Here is a 16,305-nt window from a genome sequence, read left to right as displayed (position 1 = left end):
TTCTTAGGATGTTTTGTAGTCAAGTGCTAGATTTCTGATTGAGAGGTTATGGCAGGAAAGAAGGTTTTGTTGGGTTTTTTTTTTCCCCAATCACATCTCTTCTTAGCAGTGAAAAGCAGCACAGCCAGCAAAGCTACACTCAAAGGTTTTTTTCAGTTCCAGAAGGAACTGGATTCCAGTCATCCAAACGCATCCCATGCATGTCTGCAAACGCGAAATACTGCCGTGAAAGGCTGGAGGTAGCACTTTGCAACTCCCAGCTACTTACAGACTCTGTTATGCTGAGCCTTCAAAAATTGCAGCTTTTAAAACCTGCCTATCCAGCAGCCTTACTGTAATCCAGGTAGTTTCATTCCTGCAACAAATGGCCTTTCATTTCGTCCTTTTGCCACAAAGACACTTATCGTACATCAAAAATCTGCATGTCACCTTATTCTGTAAATCTGATAAATTCTGTGTATGGATCTCCCTAAAATATTATAACAATAAATCACTCATCTACAATTTCCACTCAAGCCTGAGGTTTTTTGCCCTATTTCTGTAGCATGTATTTAACTTTGCATCAGCTCCAGAATCAGACAGCACCTGCAGCGTCACAGCACGGTGTCAATCAGAGTCCAGCTGAAAAGCAGGACTAAGTAGTTCCTGCACAGTGCCTGCAGACTCAAAGCAGGATCTTCCTCTGCTGTGCTGCCATTTGGTTGGGATCTCTGCCATGTTTGTACTGCACAATTCAGAGAACTGAAACTCTCTTAGTTCTTTTTGTTTATAATCATCATTAGAGGTGGTTTTAGATGAATGAGAGTAACCAAAGAAAATCATTAGCTCCCCCCTTTCAAGTTTAACTGACCCCACTAAGGGTGTTAACATGGGCACCTAATCATTTTCAAATTAGATTTGATAACATACATGACTGGTCTGAATAAGTACATATAATAACAACAGGGAAGTGAGGAGAAAGTAAAGCTAAGCAGGAAGATGTATCTTACCAGAAGGTTACTCATAAAGGAAGTAGGGTAAACCCATGTAGATTGGTGGTATCACCTATTTCCATAATATACTGGCTTCATAATGCCATTGTAACAAAAAGCTAATGGAGTCACTGGCACAAGTCACAGCTGTGACACGCTGAGGGCTGTCAACATGAAGCCACAGGGTTAACAACTCTGGGAAGGCAGTGGAGCAGAGCCGGCTGCCACTGTCAGGATCCCTAACACAGAGTGTGGCCAGAAACTGAGTGTTTATATGGATCTTTGCTCTGCCTCAGCAGAAGCAAAGCTTTTACCCTCAGCCCATGGTCCCACTGACTCACAGACAGACGCTCTTTTCAAGCAATGCAACCAGTTACAGCGCTTCACTCTTTGCCACACAGGGCAATGCCAGATGCTCTGCCACCAACTGAGCAAGGAAGGGAAGGAGTTTAACTGACACTTGGCCAGTTGCTATGGTTAGTAACTACATGACAGCTCAGTGAAGTAGAAACCTGAATGCATGAAGCAGCTGTGACCATGAGACTGGGGGGAGCTAGCAGCAGACGGGGCACCCCATGACATGGCCAGAACAGGGCACTGGATGAGGAATGAAACCCTCCTACCTGGTGAGCCAAGTCAAGGAGGGGATTTCTTTCTCCTGGCACAGCATTACCCTCACCCTCTGGTCTTCTGATATTTACAGTCGGAAACATTCCATCTGGATACAGGCGGTTTTTAAGCTGGCTTTCAGAAGTCAATTCAGAAATTAAATATTTGACCCATCTGGTTAGTTCTGCTTTCCTGATTCTTGTTCCCCAAAGAAATTTAGTTTAAATAATGACAAATAAGAGTACTTTGTATAAACAGTGCAACCTGACAGCTGTCCGGTTACAGTCACAGTCTGTCTTTAGTGAGACAGAGTTTTAACATTTTCAGACTCTGGACCAGACGTAAGTAGCAGCACTGAGTCACCAATGTCTCTCTTCAGGCTCATAAATGCAGTTCTCATTATATCAATTACTTACATTCAAGTAGTTAGATTTTGTGATTGTGATTAATGCAGTGCTTTGTTCCTTTCGGGAAATTGGAAATTATATATACACTTTACCTGTCACTAACCTTTCACAATTGATTTTTTCCGCTCTTGAAATGTAACGCAGATAGAAGTTCTATTAAATTAGAGAAAGATCTTTGTAGCCTGTTAGCAAATACAATTTTAGAGCTTTATAGGTTAGTCCCTGAAAGGCAAGCACCAAAACCAAATCACATTATCGCTCTTTGGAACAAACTGCTATGAGAAACGGTATAGAAAAGGAGAGAAATTGAAGCTGTCCCCTCTTAAATCCAGCCAATGATCTTGGACAAACTTTCTACATGGGAGTGAGGAGAGTGTCTCTTAGTTCATTTCTGTCTCACTCTCACTCGAGGCTGCTGAGGTTACTTCTGCACATGTTTGAATCTTAGACCAGGCAAGACATAAAGCTTTAGAATGCTCCGCCTAAATGGAGAGTAGAGGAAGCTGTTTGGGCTGCACAGCTGTAGCTGCAGTTCACAAGCAGCAGTTCATGATAAGGCAGGCAGCACCCCTCACCTGCTTTTTCTCTCCCTTCTCTTCCACACAATCTCACTTTCCTGATGGAAGTACATTACATTATTCTTTTCTTCAGGGCTGAAGTTTCACCCTTCCACTGCCTCTGCTATCCATCAGTGCACACTAAATTATGGTCTTTCCGGACAGCTTGGAACTGCAGTGATACCTGGAACTGCAGATACGTGTATAGTACAGATATGGCACTATACATTAAAGGAGATAGCTCTACTCCAGGACAAAATGCAACTTCAGTCTTGATTTTGCTTAGTCTCAGCCAAGGAGCAGAAATTCAGATGGATATAGGGGGTACTCTGAGGACAGGTACCCTACATGCTCCCATCTTCAGGTGGCACTGGAAGGACGGGGTGAAACAGCCCTATAAATGAGACTGTAACCATAAGATGCTCCAGAAACTGCCTTCCACTTTACTCACAGACTTATAAAATTATAAATTATCTATTTTAACACTGAGAACTCTATTATTATAACAAGAAACGCCATTCAAGCCATTACACAACAGGATTCACAATCACCAGACACTCGTAAGCCATTAACACAAGTGAATTTAGACAGAATGGTTGGGATCCCTTTCTTCATCAAAAGGCTGCCAGAAAAGCTTTTCCACATGCCATAATTAGAATGTTTTCTTACTATTAAAAATATAAGAAATGTTATCATCTTTGATAAGCATCATTTTCCAGACAAAAATTCTATCAACAATTCACCCAACAGCTGACATACCAAGAGGTGATAATCAGCAATGCAGTCTCTAAACCATTCTGTTATCATCACAACCTTCAGAGGCAGGCACCTCTCTGATCTGATATGAAAATCTAACGATGCTCAATGTGGGGCAATGAAAAGGCACAGTAATTCAACTTCAACGTATTTCTACTGTATGCTCTCTAAAGAAAAAGTTTTCCTAATAAAACAAACAGGTAAAGGAGTCTAAAGCCACCTTGAAGTCTGTCCCAGGGTACCACCAAGTATGCAGTGGTCATCCACAAGGATATTACAAAGTCAAACTTAGGTTGTCAAGAGCACAGACTCGTCTCTCACACAGCACCATGAGGTTCCAACCCTGATAAACAGCGACACAAAATCATACAGCATATTCTGCAGTCTCCGAAAAAGGGAGGTTTGCATTAGTTGCTCTCATACACGAGCAGCATCTAGATGTTAAAGCTCTCTTCAGTGGTACAGATGGAGTTCGGTTTGGAAAAGCAAGAAGCAATCTGCGTTCCAAATCTCTTTTCCATAGGTGTGGGAGAAAAATGTATTCATCAAACACTATTGGCTTTGTACATGATTTCAGAGAGCTGGTACATGAAGGTGTGTTTACTTGTTCAAGAAATTAAAGAACGTATCTAGAACTCAGTTTGCTTTGGATATACATTCTCTTGTAATACTTTGGCAAAATGTGACAACTTGGCAAGCACTGTTCAGAGCTCAAATCACAACATAGACTTCAGGTACTTTCACAGTTAGGGGAGACATTAAGAATTCAATACATACAACAAAATGGGGTTTTCTTCTCAACTAGTTGGAAAATTCCATCCAGCTACAATAGCCGTACCATCTCAAATAGAAATGCTGAATATTCATGAACTCTGTATTCTACTTTCCAAAATCAAAAGGCAAAGCATCATCCCACATTTTATAGTTGGATTTATTACAGTTGATTTTTTACTTGGAGGCTACAACACTGCAAAGAAAACTGGCGGAAGCTTCTTCATTCACCTCATTCTAAAATAAAACCAAATGCTTGATTAATACACTACTAATATCACTAATCCACTCTCTTCTTCTAAGAGCACTCCTGAATACATATAATAAGGATGACATGAGACATGACCTCAAGAAGATGCATATGTTTTACATTATGGAGACACACATTTACACTCCAAAACTTAGTTAAAAGTAATCCATTTTAAAGCTGAGATGTAATACAACTATTAGTAATCTATCCAAAGCAAGTTACTATTTTGGGAAGTTTATAGTAGGGTGGTATTTTGTACATATAATAATATTATTTGTTGAAAATCTACCAGAACTGAGGTTTTAGTTCATAAAATTCATTTTACCTATTCATTTTATCACTTTGAAGCTTTACTTCAGATATAACATCTCCAAGTTTCAGTAAAACTCACTGAAATAAGAGCAACAAGACAGACACAGAATAAAGAAAAGCAGTAACATTTAAATATCTTCCCTTTAAATAATGCTCAGTAAAGATTTATACGAAGTGCACAGATAACCCACATCTTTTACCCTGACAATAAAAACCTGTAAATTCTCCTAAATGACTCTAGAGTAATGCTATCAAAGACTGGATAAAAAATCCTACTCAGCATTTTCGGACATGCTCCTTTCCTGGACAGAAAATAATTCTTAGCAATTTTAATTAGATAATGTAACACGAGCTTCACATTACGCATTTCGAAAGGTACTAACTCAATATTAATATATCTGATGTCCAGTAGATGGCAAAATATCAGCAACCATCACCTTTAATCTTCTTGAAACTTGCTTAATTTAACCCCCAAAGTCCTTTTCTCCTTTTTCTCTCTATTCTCGACTTTCTAATTCCACCAGCGAGCAGGATTAGCTTTACCTTTTGGATGTTTTCTGTATGTTATCTGCTTGAAAGACAAGTTCATCTTCATCAGTTCTTGATACAACAAAGCACAATAATGTTACTATCCTTTAAATAGTCCTTTGAAGACAGTTTCTTCACCACTGAGATTTTTTTCTCCAAAAAGCATGCTGCTGCTACTGTTCCCAAATTTGCCAGCACATGTTAGCATACTGTGTACAAAAATCTCTTAGCAACAATATCTTAGTGTCTAACATTTTCCTTCTTCTAACTATGATTCATGGAGCCATCTGTAGTCAGATATTGACATGCAGTATCTTAAAATAGATACCTTACATTTGCTCAACAACTAGTTTTAGCATCTGAAAATATAAATTATGGGAAAGGGCCAATATTTCTTTGAGGCTCTTCATCATTCCCTTGATCATTTTAGCACTGTTTAAACAAAGGCTTGCCACCAGCGCTTCGCCTCAGTATTAAGGTCAAAGTATTCCTGCTTGGCAGAGCACAGCACGTAGGCAACCCCACCGTGCTGGTGCAGTCCCTTATGTAAGTCCTCCAAGCAGTGTCAGCAGCTTCCCTGGTGAGGACCACCTCATGCTCATCCCCTGGCTGTATTTTGATAGTAATCAAAGACCAGGTGTTAAACTTCTAGCATTGCTGCATGTAAGATCTAAAGCATCTTTCAGACCTTTGGAGTATAAGCCTCATGGAAAGTACCCTACACAATGGGTGCAAAGATGCCACTGCCCAGCTGAGACGTTGACCAAGACGTCTGCAGCAGTGGATGCTGAAGGGAATGCATCAATGCCCCACACTCTGGTCAAGGAACAGGAAAAAAAAATGACAACTGACCTCCCAATTTGTGCCTCCCGAAGTTTCCACTCAGAAGAGAAAGCACCTTGTTTTCAGCTATAGCAAATTACCTATTAGGTGTCAAAGACTTTATATAATGCAAGTTATCTGTTCCAGCACAGAGTGCAATTTTGTAACTTTAAAGAATACCATGGTACTAAAATCAGGCAACGTTAATTACAAGTAATCATATCCAGTAGGAGATATTATATAGAAAGATCGGGTAGCATGGCTTGGAAACAATCCAAAGTGTGAGTACACACTCTAATATACTGTGATACACGCTTCCACCCCAGTGCAATCAAACAGAATTTCAGGCACTCCAAAAGAACAAGAAATTTCCCTTTTTGAACAAATAGTATTTTAAAAATAAGCAAATACACAACAATGTTCATCCAAATAGACAATGTGAATTTAGCAGAGCATTAGCAAAGATGTACACTGTGAACATAACACTGCTGGCACATTTTTACTGCTAAAATGATGGTTTTGCTTGCAAGAAGCTTTACAGTCCCTATGGGTGTTTGATATATGCTCAGTAGCCATGAAACAGTGCCAGGGCTGACTAACTTAGTGAATTCAAGTCAAAATTAAAGAAGGCTATCAAAGCGAATGACCTTCTTTTAGTCTCTTTATGTCCTGCAGTGCTGTCTTTGCAGGACTCTACACAGGACTGACACTTAAAAATGCCTCTAGGCAGCCCTGTTGATTTTTCCGTAACCTCATTATGATTTTAAAAGCAAGAACCTGTATTTTATTTTACACTGGCCTTTCATGAACATACATAACTGTGTTCTTAAAAGTTAACTACTCCTATTCATCAATAAGGCATGACTGAATACCCTCAGATTAAACTAAGGCAGCATGGACACCAAGATAAAAAACAACTGTAAGTCCTTTCTTCACAACATGTGAGCAAATCACTTCTAAACCACCTCACTCTCTCACTCTGAAATGCAAACGTAACCGTTGTTATGCAAGAACCAGCTTGCCAGAAAGCGAACTGAATACAGGGCTAGTCCCTTAAAGTGACCACAAAACATGGCAGAGAGCAAAAAAGGAACATCCCAGGTACAACTCTGCAGCTTCGTGGCCTTTTTTTAATTCCTCCTGTTTCTTTAGATGAGAAACAATGAAGATTTTTAGGTTATTTTGTACAGACTGTATTAAGCGTCCTTGACGGTCACTGCATGCACTGGGAAATTTAATGTTAAATCTGTTTCAAAAATAGAGAAAAGATTTCATCTTCTTTCTGCCTCTCTGCTAAAACACCACCTTCGCAAGTCAGTCTCCAGCAAGATGCGCCTTTCTACATCTGTGTTTTAATAATTGAAATGAAGAAGAAAAAGCCATCAGTGTGATACACACACATTTACAACTACAGACTTATTCCAGGGGAAAATCTAGCTCAAGCTGGGAAGAGCCATCAGAAGCCAGTTATTACATAATCCTTATTACTGCTACATGGGCAAGCAGCAATCACTAAGGAGTATTTACTGCAAGCAGCTAAAGCCAGGTTACAGCATCAGATGAAAGCAGCTAAGACACAGCCAGTAATAAAATTGACTTAATTTTCCCTTCACCACAACCACCCATAATCTGCTAAATCAAAACGCCATGAAATGCAGCCTTCTTCAGCTGAACTCCTTTAGAAAGTGTGTGCTACCTGCTAGGTTTTGCTTTCGTTGACATTACAGCACATGTCAGTCTACACAGAAAACTCAGCTCGAGGGTCTAGAGGTCTGTGCTGCTCTAGGGTAAAACCTTTCACCTCATGAAAAAACCAAAATGTGCTACATGAGCAGCTTCTTCTTCAAACACTTACAGCAAAATGCCTTCCTACTCACAGCAGGCAGCAGGATCCTGCCCACTATTTCACAGTGAAACCTGTTTATGGGATTCAATTCTGCAAACACTTAATAATACTGTGTTGCTTAAGCTGCTAACCAGAATGCCTGAAAATGCTTTCTGAAAGCCCTTAGGGTAAAAATGCACCAGGTTAATAGAATACTATGATTATTTTACCTGACACATTTGGTGGATTCACTCCAAATTCCATGGGTTAACTATAATAAAACCTTTGGAAACAGGAGTCTATTAGAAGTTAATGCCAGTAACATGCTCTGATGAAGATGGACACAGGACGGCAACATATGCCAACTGCTTGTCATGAATGTTCTCTCCAAATGGCAACATAAGATGATGTTAAGTTTGTCCTAGAGGCAAAGATCGTCCATTTTTATAAGCAACAAGTACTTGGATATCACCAGAAATTAACACTGAATAGTCTGTATAGATGTGCAAAACCAAGAGCCACAACATCACCTGACCATCACTATGATCATTTATCCATACCTGCAGGCCTGAGTGTCCACTAGTCCCACTCACAGGTTGTGCTCAGCACTGCATGGACACAAAAATATCACTCTTTCCCAGAAATGTAATTGTTAAGTTCATAGAGCCATAGAATGGTTTGGGTTGGAAGGGACCTTTAAACGTCTCTGCAATGAGCAGGAACATCTCCCACTAAAACAAGTTGCTCAGAGCCCAGTTCAACCTGGCCTTGAATGATTCCAGAGATGGAGCATCTATCACCTCTCTGGGAAACCTGCTCCAGTGTTTCACCACCCTCACAATAAAACAATTCCTCCTTATACCTAGTCTGAAGTTGTGACAATCCCTTCAGATACAAGCAGAGGACTACCAGAGAACAGCAGGACACCATTGGGCATCCTGGGCATCATGGTAGAAACAGCCTCAGCACAAAAGGTGGATTTCAATTCCCCTGCTATTTTTGGTTCATTAAGTATTGACTAATTCAATCAGTGTCACTAAAGCAATTACATACACAGAACAGCAGCATACAAAATATAATAAGGTAATACATTATAGAAACTAAATGGCATTAATATCGCAAAAACCCCACAGTTTTATATACATATCTATATTAATATATATAATTAAGATCATACAAATCTCCACTGCCTCTTGCAACTTCACCCATGCCAACTAATTGTGTCTGCATCGTACATGAGCCTTTCTTTCTTTGAGGTGACAACTGGTGATGAGCTTTACAATTCAGTTCGCTGAATTCGTCCCCTTTTATAGTATCATAGAATAGTTTGGGTTGGAAAGGGCTTTAAATCATCCAGTTCCAACCCCCCTGCCATGGGCAGGGACACCTCACGCTAAACCATGTCACCATGTTATAACCTAGCTTTAGTTGCTTCCAAGCTTTTGGAAGTGGTGGAAAAACAGACGGGCTCCTAGCTACCTCAGAAACACTGCTTTTCCCAAGGAAATCCTGCTGCATGTGGGAACACCTGAGCCATTTCAGCAGGACACCCCTACCTGGGTGGGGAGAGAAAGCACAAAGAGGTGGGTAAAAAGGTCTGGGATCATTTTCATGGAGCTCGATACAAAAGATGGCCTCATGGAGACTCCTCCATAAGTTTACAGTCACAGAACAACTGTGCAGCAACAACAGCTTTTTTTAAAAGACACATTCTGCAGTAAGTATTTTTAGCCTCTCTAAGCGTGGCAATATTTTGCCTTTCTCAATAAGAGACAATCAGATCATCTCATTTCTTTCTGTCTCCCTGTATCACTTCCATTTGTCTTCTCTTCTGAAGAACGACAGGGGTTACAACAAAGGTGAGGACTGAGCAGCCAGCTCTGTGCAAACCACCTCTGCCTCAAGGTGATTGCATTTCAAACCAATTCTCTATTCATATGTAGTTTTCTGCTCCTTTTCTCTTGTCATACCCAGCTCTTATTAAGCCAAGCGAGAGTATTAATGAAAGCCCATTGGGCTGAGGTCTAGCTTCAAAATTAGCTGTAGTATCTTCAGAAACAGTTGAGGAAGAAGCATCTTTGCTGTTTCATGTTTTCAGCAGGAACATTACTTGAGCTTTATCTTCCTGTCACCAGCTGGATCATGAACCAAAAAGTGACCCTTGGATATTGCACTTCATGTGGCAGTCAGGAGAAGCATCTGCCTCATGGTTTGTCAATACTTCAAACCTGACAACAGCAGGAAACCTGCTGACACTTGAGGTCACCTCTAACTTGCTATCAAGCACTTTGCCATTGGAAGCATTACTTGGAACAACATCCTGTATCCCTACTACTCTCAGGAATACGTTCATTTGCCAACATTTCCCTTAATACCCTGACAGATATATCAGCATCACAAAAGCATAAATACGCCTGCTTCTCAAAGGAGAACATGTGTTCCTCTGTATAAATAGCACTCCAAGGTAAAGTGATGAGAAAACATACCACAACTAATCCTTGTTTGCACCTGGATATATCACCATAAGACTCCTCCTTTTTAGGTTATTTTAATTATGTCTTTCTAAGACAAATGTATGTTGAGTAGTCCTGCATATAAACATTCATTTCCTTGTTTTTAAAGGCAAAATCCATAGTTTGTTCTGGGATGGTTACTTGTGTAGATTTAAAAGTGGTAAATGCAATTGTTACTAACACCTCTGTACCCAAGTCTTCAAGAGCCATCCTGCAGAATTTACTATTAGATTTATTCTAGTACTTTTGGAGGTTTTCTATTATTAAAATCTTAAATCTTTTCCTATCAGCATCTAAATAGGACAAATGACTAAGTGCGAATTAGACTGTACACTTCTATGACAGATTGGCCTTTACCTTATTACTGTACTACAAACCACAATGTAACTGATCAACACAGAAAATAAATCCACTGAAGCAAGTATGAATAAATTCCATTGTTTGACTCAAATCAGGACAAAAGCTGAAAGTCTGACTAAAGGCAGAATGCAGCATGAGAAGAGAGCTATCTTTTTTGCCAGCAATACCCAATATTCAATAACGCATTCTTCACCCTGGTGCTCCAGGAAAGGAATAAGGATGAAAATAAATACTTGTCCTTGTGCAACTCACCTGCTCCATTGACAGTTACATATTTTAACACCAAAAGAGAAAACATTCTTTATATTTGCTAAGTATTTATTAAGATGCCTTTTTCTGGCACCACACAGAGATTTTTAGTTTTAAAACCCGAATTTCACCCTTTCAAAAGTCAGAGGCAAAAACAATACCTGAGAATAACTTCTTGTCCTTTGCCTGTAAATTTCATCAAAAAGATAGAAATCAAGAATTATAATAACCTAAATCAAAATTGGGGTTTGAGAAGCCATTCTAGTGATATGCTGCATAATATAATTGATTTTTCAGCCACTAGCAGGGCTGGGAGCACTGCATGCATGTCCACCTTGTGAAAGCCCTGTCCTCCCTGGCCACCCAGCTTCATCTCCCCAGTCTGAGGCTTCCTCCCCAGCATCACTACCCAAGCAAGTCTCCCTTCTCCTACAGTTAGTCCCCATTTTCCCTCTAATCTCATTCCCTTGTCTTCTGCCCTTGATGATTAAAAATGTCCGCAAGACTCTCATCCATCTTAGAATCACATTATGGTTTGTGTTGGAAGGGACCTTAAAGACCATAGAGTTCAAACCCCCAACCAATGGTCTTGCTCCATTCACTCTTCCAGCTCTTTCAGGCTCCCAGCCAGTCTCTTGCTGTCTCACCCACCTCCAAGCTCAATGTTCACTTCCCCATACCCAGTTGTGCCTGACTCTATTCCCCCCCAGCCAGCTGAGCACCCAAACATGCACTCTGGCTTTGGAGCTCCACTATTTGAGTCAGACTGCAAACCAGTTTACAGAACCATAATATTAACATGGAGATCAGCGACAACATACAGGGCAATTAAAGAAAACAAATCGAAACAACATAACAGGGGAGATGGGACAGCAAGAGGTGGGTCAACAGAGTTTCTCAGTATGAGCAAAACAACACATGTTTTCCCTTACCCATCCACCGAAACAGCTGAATCATTGTGTTTTTCTGAACAATGCTGCCTGATACCAGGCATGGAAAATTTCATTTCAAATGACTCAAACCTGGCAAAAATGTGAGCAGTTGAAAATAGCTGTAGAGCCAACACACTGAAAGGAACAGTTCTACCTGCAGGGGAGCTTGTAGACCGATGCTCCTCCTGCCATCTATGTAACATCAGCACAACGAGAGCCCACACTAGTCTGGGACAGCAATGATCAATACTAAGGTACACCTAAGAGAAATCATTCTCAGGTACAACTCTGCCATTAAAAGGTGTCACTAATGCCACCTTGAAATGATTCTTCTGTACATCTGAACACATGCTTTAGAAACACTGACAAATTATTAGCGCTATGAGCTCTAAGCTTGAAAGTGCTGTATAGTCCATATGAAATCACATGAATTACTCATAGAGCTTCTGCTACTAAAAGAAGGAAAAACATGATAAACAAGGTTCATTTTCACTTACACAACAGAGTATCAACAGCTTGCAAACACTGCAAAACTGAGATTTCCAAGCTACTGGATTATTATTTGCCATATAAGCAAGAAATTATTTTAATCTAGGAGCACATATAATGTGTGGAAAACTATGGGTGTTGATAGGATACCATGGATAGCCTATTTTTCTGAAAGGGTAATTTGTGTTTTTCTAATAAAATAGAAACTATAAAGGCAAAATAAACCCTAAAACAATTGGAAACTTTAAAGTTAACCTATAGCTGGAACAGAAGTTACATTTCAGCATTTGTAAGCCAGTGTATGAGACCTGTAAATCATGTACTGTGTGTTGGTGGCAAACATGTTTTGGCAAGTTCTATCGTAAGGTATAAATGAATTGCTGTGGAGGCACAAGCAGTGATCACAACAGGCATGGCTGAGGGCACATCCAACTTCACTCCTATGAAGGAAAGCACATCCCTGCCTCCATTTTAGTTACTTCAAAGGAAAAATGGCCAAGCCCCACGTTTATCATTAGGTAGCACTTGCAGATCTGTAATACCAATGGGTTTTTTCCATCTGTTAGTACAGAATAATTAGTGTGTAAGGTATTTAGGTTACCCAGCCAGGACGGGATGGATAAGAGAATGATGGATAAACAGAGCTGGCAATAGAATATAATGATGCAGCACAGGTTTCATTTTACCTCTAATTCCTGGTTTCATTTTACCTCTAATTGCTGGTCATCCTTTAACTAGAACACACAGTATACACAATTTCTTCACTTGGTCACAGTGATGCAGGAATTGCCCCAACCCACCTGAAACATCCACAGGGAGGACAGAGGGAGGAGATTGACCCCACAACCATACAAGCATTAATACTCACTAACTGGGGGGGGAGACCCCACAGAAAAGACATACAGAGAAATCCTCCATCCTTGGCAGTGTTCAAGACCACATTGGCCAACTTGAGCAAACCTGGTCTAGTGGAAGGTGTCACTGCCCATGGCAGGGGGGTGGAACTAGATGAGCTTTAAAATCACTTCCAATCCAAACCATTCTGTGATTCTATGATTCTGTGAAATTCCTGCTGACCCATATTCTGTGATTGCAGGGTACAGCCTATCAGCACAGTCTATCACAGCTGACAGTCACGGACAGACTTTCAGCTACAGGTGACATCAACCATACTCAACACTGATTACTAACGTAAGGGACCCCAGTAATCAGCCAGGATGAAACACATTCCTTCAAAGGTAGCTAACAGATGTGAAAATAGACCTCAAAGCAGCCTTCCAGTATCTGAAGGGGGGCTATAGGGCTGCTGGGGATGGACTATTCATTAGGGACTGCAGTGATAGGACAAGGGGTAATGGGTTGAAACTTAAACAGGGGAAGTATAGATTGGATATAAGGAAGAAATCCTTTACTGTTAGGGTGGTGAGGCACTGGAATGGGTTGCCCAGGGAAGCTGTGAATGGTCCATCCCTGGTGGTGCTGAAGGCCAGGTTGGACAGAGCCTTGGGTGGCCTGGTTTAGTGTGAGGTGCTCCTGCCCATGGCAGGGGGGTTGGAACTGGATGATCTTAAGGTCCTTTCCAACCCTAACTATTCTATGGTTCTAAGGGCTTCATTAGGAAATACAGTCAAGCTTTCCTGTGGCGTCGACACCTGGCTAGACCATTCCAACACTTACTCTGCTAGACACTGAAAAGATCCCAGGCAGAGATGTTCACACAGTGTGGTATAACCGAATGAGGTGGCAACAAAGTTCAGCCCAGATTAATTTTCCTTCCATATGATCCAACAAATCCATGCTTGTTTTAATAAGCACTGTGATTTGGTAGGAAGTGAACACAGGCACATCCTCTCTGGTGGTAAAATTACACTACATTCATCTAGCTAACGCTAGATACAAACTCATGCTGCTCATTTTCATCCAAATAAATAAAGCTTTGGCAGGCCTTGAAAGCAACACACAAATTTCTCCATGTCTGGGAGCTTTTGTTTTACGGAATAACCCAGTTTTCATATCACCGGTTTTCTCAGCAGCAATTCAAAAGAATCACCCTTTTAGAGTTCTGAGAAAGGAACATAATGGAGGTTACTCAAAGGAATAGACGCTGCAGCTACAACCAGTCTCATTATGTACATCTGAGATGCTTCCATGTTCCTTGCTACTGATTACATGAGTAAACATTTTTAGTATGCAAAATCCTATTAACTCAAGGGGATTCTGCATAATTTTATAACAGCTCCACTTGTGGTGTTTGATCGACTGGGTCAGCAACAGATGGCCAAGAATTAATTCTAATGCTGCTTTATTGCAGTGTTGGCATCAGGGTTTTCTCTACTCACTCCAGCCATAGAACCTAGAATTTTTCCTACATTCCCTACCCCTTAAAGTAAGACACCATAGAATCACAGAATCAACCAAGTTGGAAAAGACCTTCAAAATCATCAAGTCCAACCATTACCCCAGCACTGCCAAGGCCACCACTAACCCATGGCACTGAGGGCCTTGTTTGTCTATACAGTGTGTGAACACTTGCAGGGCCAATGACTCCCAACACTGCCCTGGGCATCCTGTTCCAATGCCTGAGCACCCTTTGGGGAAGGAATTGCTCCTCAGCTCCGTCTAAACCTGCCCTGGTGCAACTTGAGGCCAGTTCCTCTTGTCCCATCCCTTGTTCCCTGGGAGCAGAGCCCAGCCCCTCCTGGCTCCATCCTCCTGTCAGGCAGTTGCAGGGAGCGATCAGGTCGCCCCTGAGCCTTCTCTTCTCCAAACTGAACCCCCCAGGTCCCTCAGCCATTCCCCATCACACTTGTGCTCCAGGCCCTGCACCAGCTCCATTGCCCTTCTCTGGCCACCCTCCAGCACCTCAATGTCTCTCTTGTAATGAGAGGCCCAGAGCTCAACACAGGATTCAAGGTGCAGCCTCACCAATGCCCAGCACATTGGGATGATCATATAATATATAACATATAAAACATATAATAATATTGTATAATATAATATTATCTAGTAACATATAATTAATGGTAACAGAAAGGATTTTATTCCATAGGGCTATGAGATAGTTCACTGGTCACTAAATGCGCTTCCACAGCTATACCCTTCTCCTAAAATTACTCCATCTGTCTCCTGTGCTCCCTTAGTTTTATTTGGCTTTGGTTACTCATTCTTCATGTCTTGAAGCCTTACAACCATCACCTCTAGCCTTTAAAATGTTTTCTTCTCTGCCTTTTTCCCCCCTGTATTTTTGTGTTCTAAGAGAAAGAAGAGTCAATACAAAGAGGAAGACAAATGCGAACTATTAAACCTGCCATTTACCTTCCCCCGCATAAAATACTAGAACAAAAAGAAAAATTAATCTCAAAGACATAAATTAATAACAGCAAAGAGATGACACCAGAACCCACCCCTCTAACAATCAAGGTTTCCTCTTAGTCCATTTCCTAACCACTCCATACTTCTAAGGTGCAGTGATTAATATTACGTACTCTTGTGCTGAGTATATATTTAGATGGCAAACTAGCAGCAGTTCAAATATGATGCCTGAAATTAAACTGTTAATGTACCATTTTCCCAGTCTGGGAAAATGGTCCCAAAAGTAAACAATGAACTGGCTGAGATTTGCAGGCTTGAGATACACAATTTACACCGAGAAAACATTCAAAATGTGGAGATTGTTAAACTGATACAGAATTATTTGGCTGAGTTTTAAAAGCCTGAAACTCAGAGGCATTTTCTGCACAAAACTTTTGAGGAGGCAACTCGGAATCCCACATGGACACAGGTAGTATTTCAACTATTTCACTTGTCAAAGCATGAAAAAAGAGCAAAAGCATCCTTGAATTCTACACAAGCATTATCCAAAGTAGGCTGAGGATGTAATGGGAAAGATACGACAAGCGAAGGTTAAGCAGAACTTGTTTTGATTGAAAGACTACTTGATTCTGGGAAATAGCC

The 16,305-nt window shown here is 40.8% G+C and overlaps 1 protein-coding gene across 2 annotated transcripts in view; it reads right to left on the bottom strand.

The window, feature by feature from the left end:
• Positions 1–16,305, bottom strand: part of SHANK2 (SH3 and multiple ankyrin repeat domains 2) — a 339,902-nt gene that overhangs the window by 279,642 nt on the left and 43,955 nt on the right. The window lies entirely within an intron of this gene.

Source organism: Neopsephotus bourkii, unplaced genomic scaffold (assembly GCF_033783945.1).
Source record: "Neopsephotus bourkii isolate Nb327-2 ecotype Australia unplaced genomic scaffold, CSIRO-AGI_Nbou_v1 NB_1825, whole genome shotgun sequence".
In the NCBI taxonomy this organism is placed as follows: Eukaryota; Metazoa; Chordata; class Aves; order Psittaciformes; family Psittacidae; genus Neopsephotus; species Neopsephotus bourkii.
Note: the sequence above shows the minus strand (reverse complement) of the source record. Positions and strands in the feature narration are given on the sequence as shown.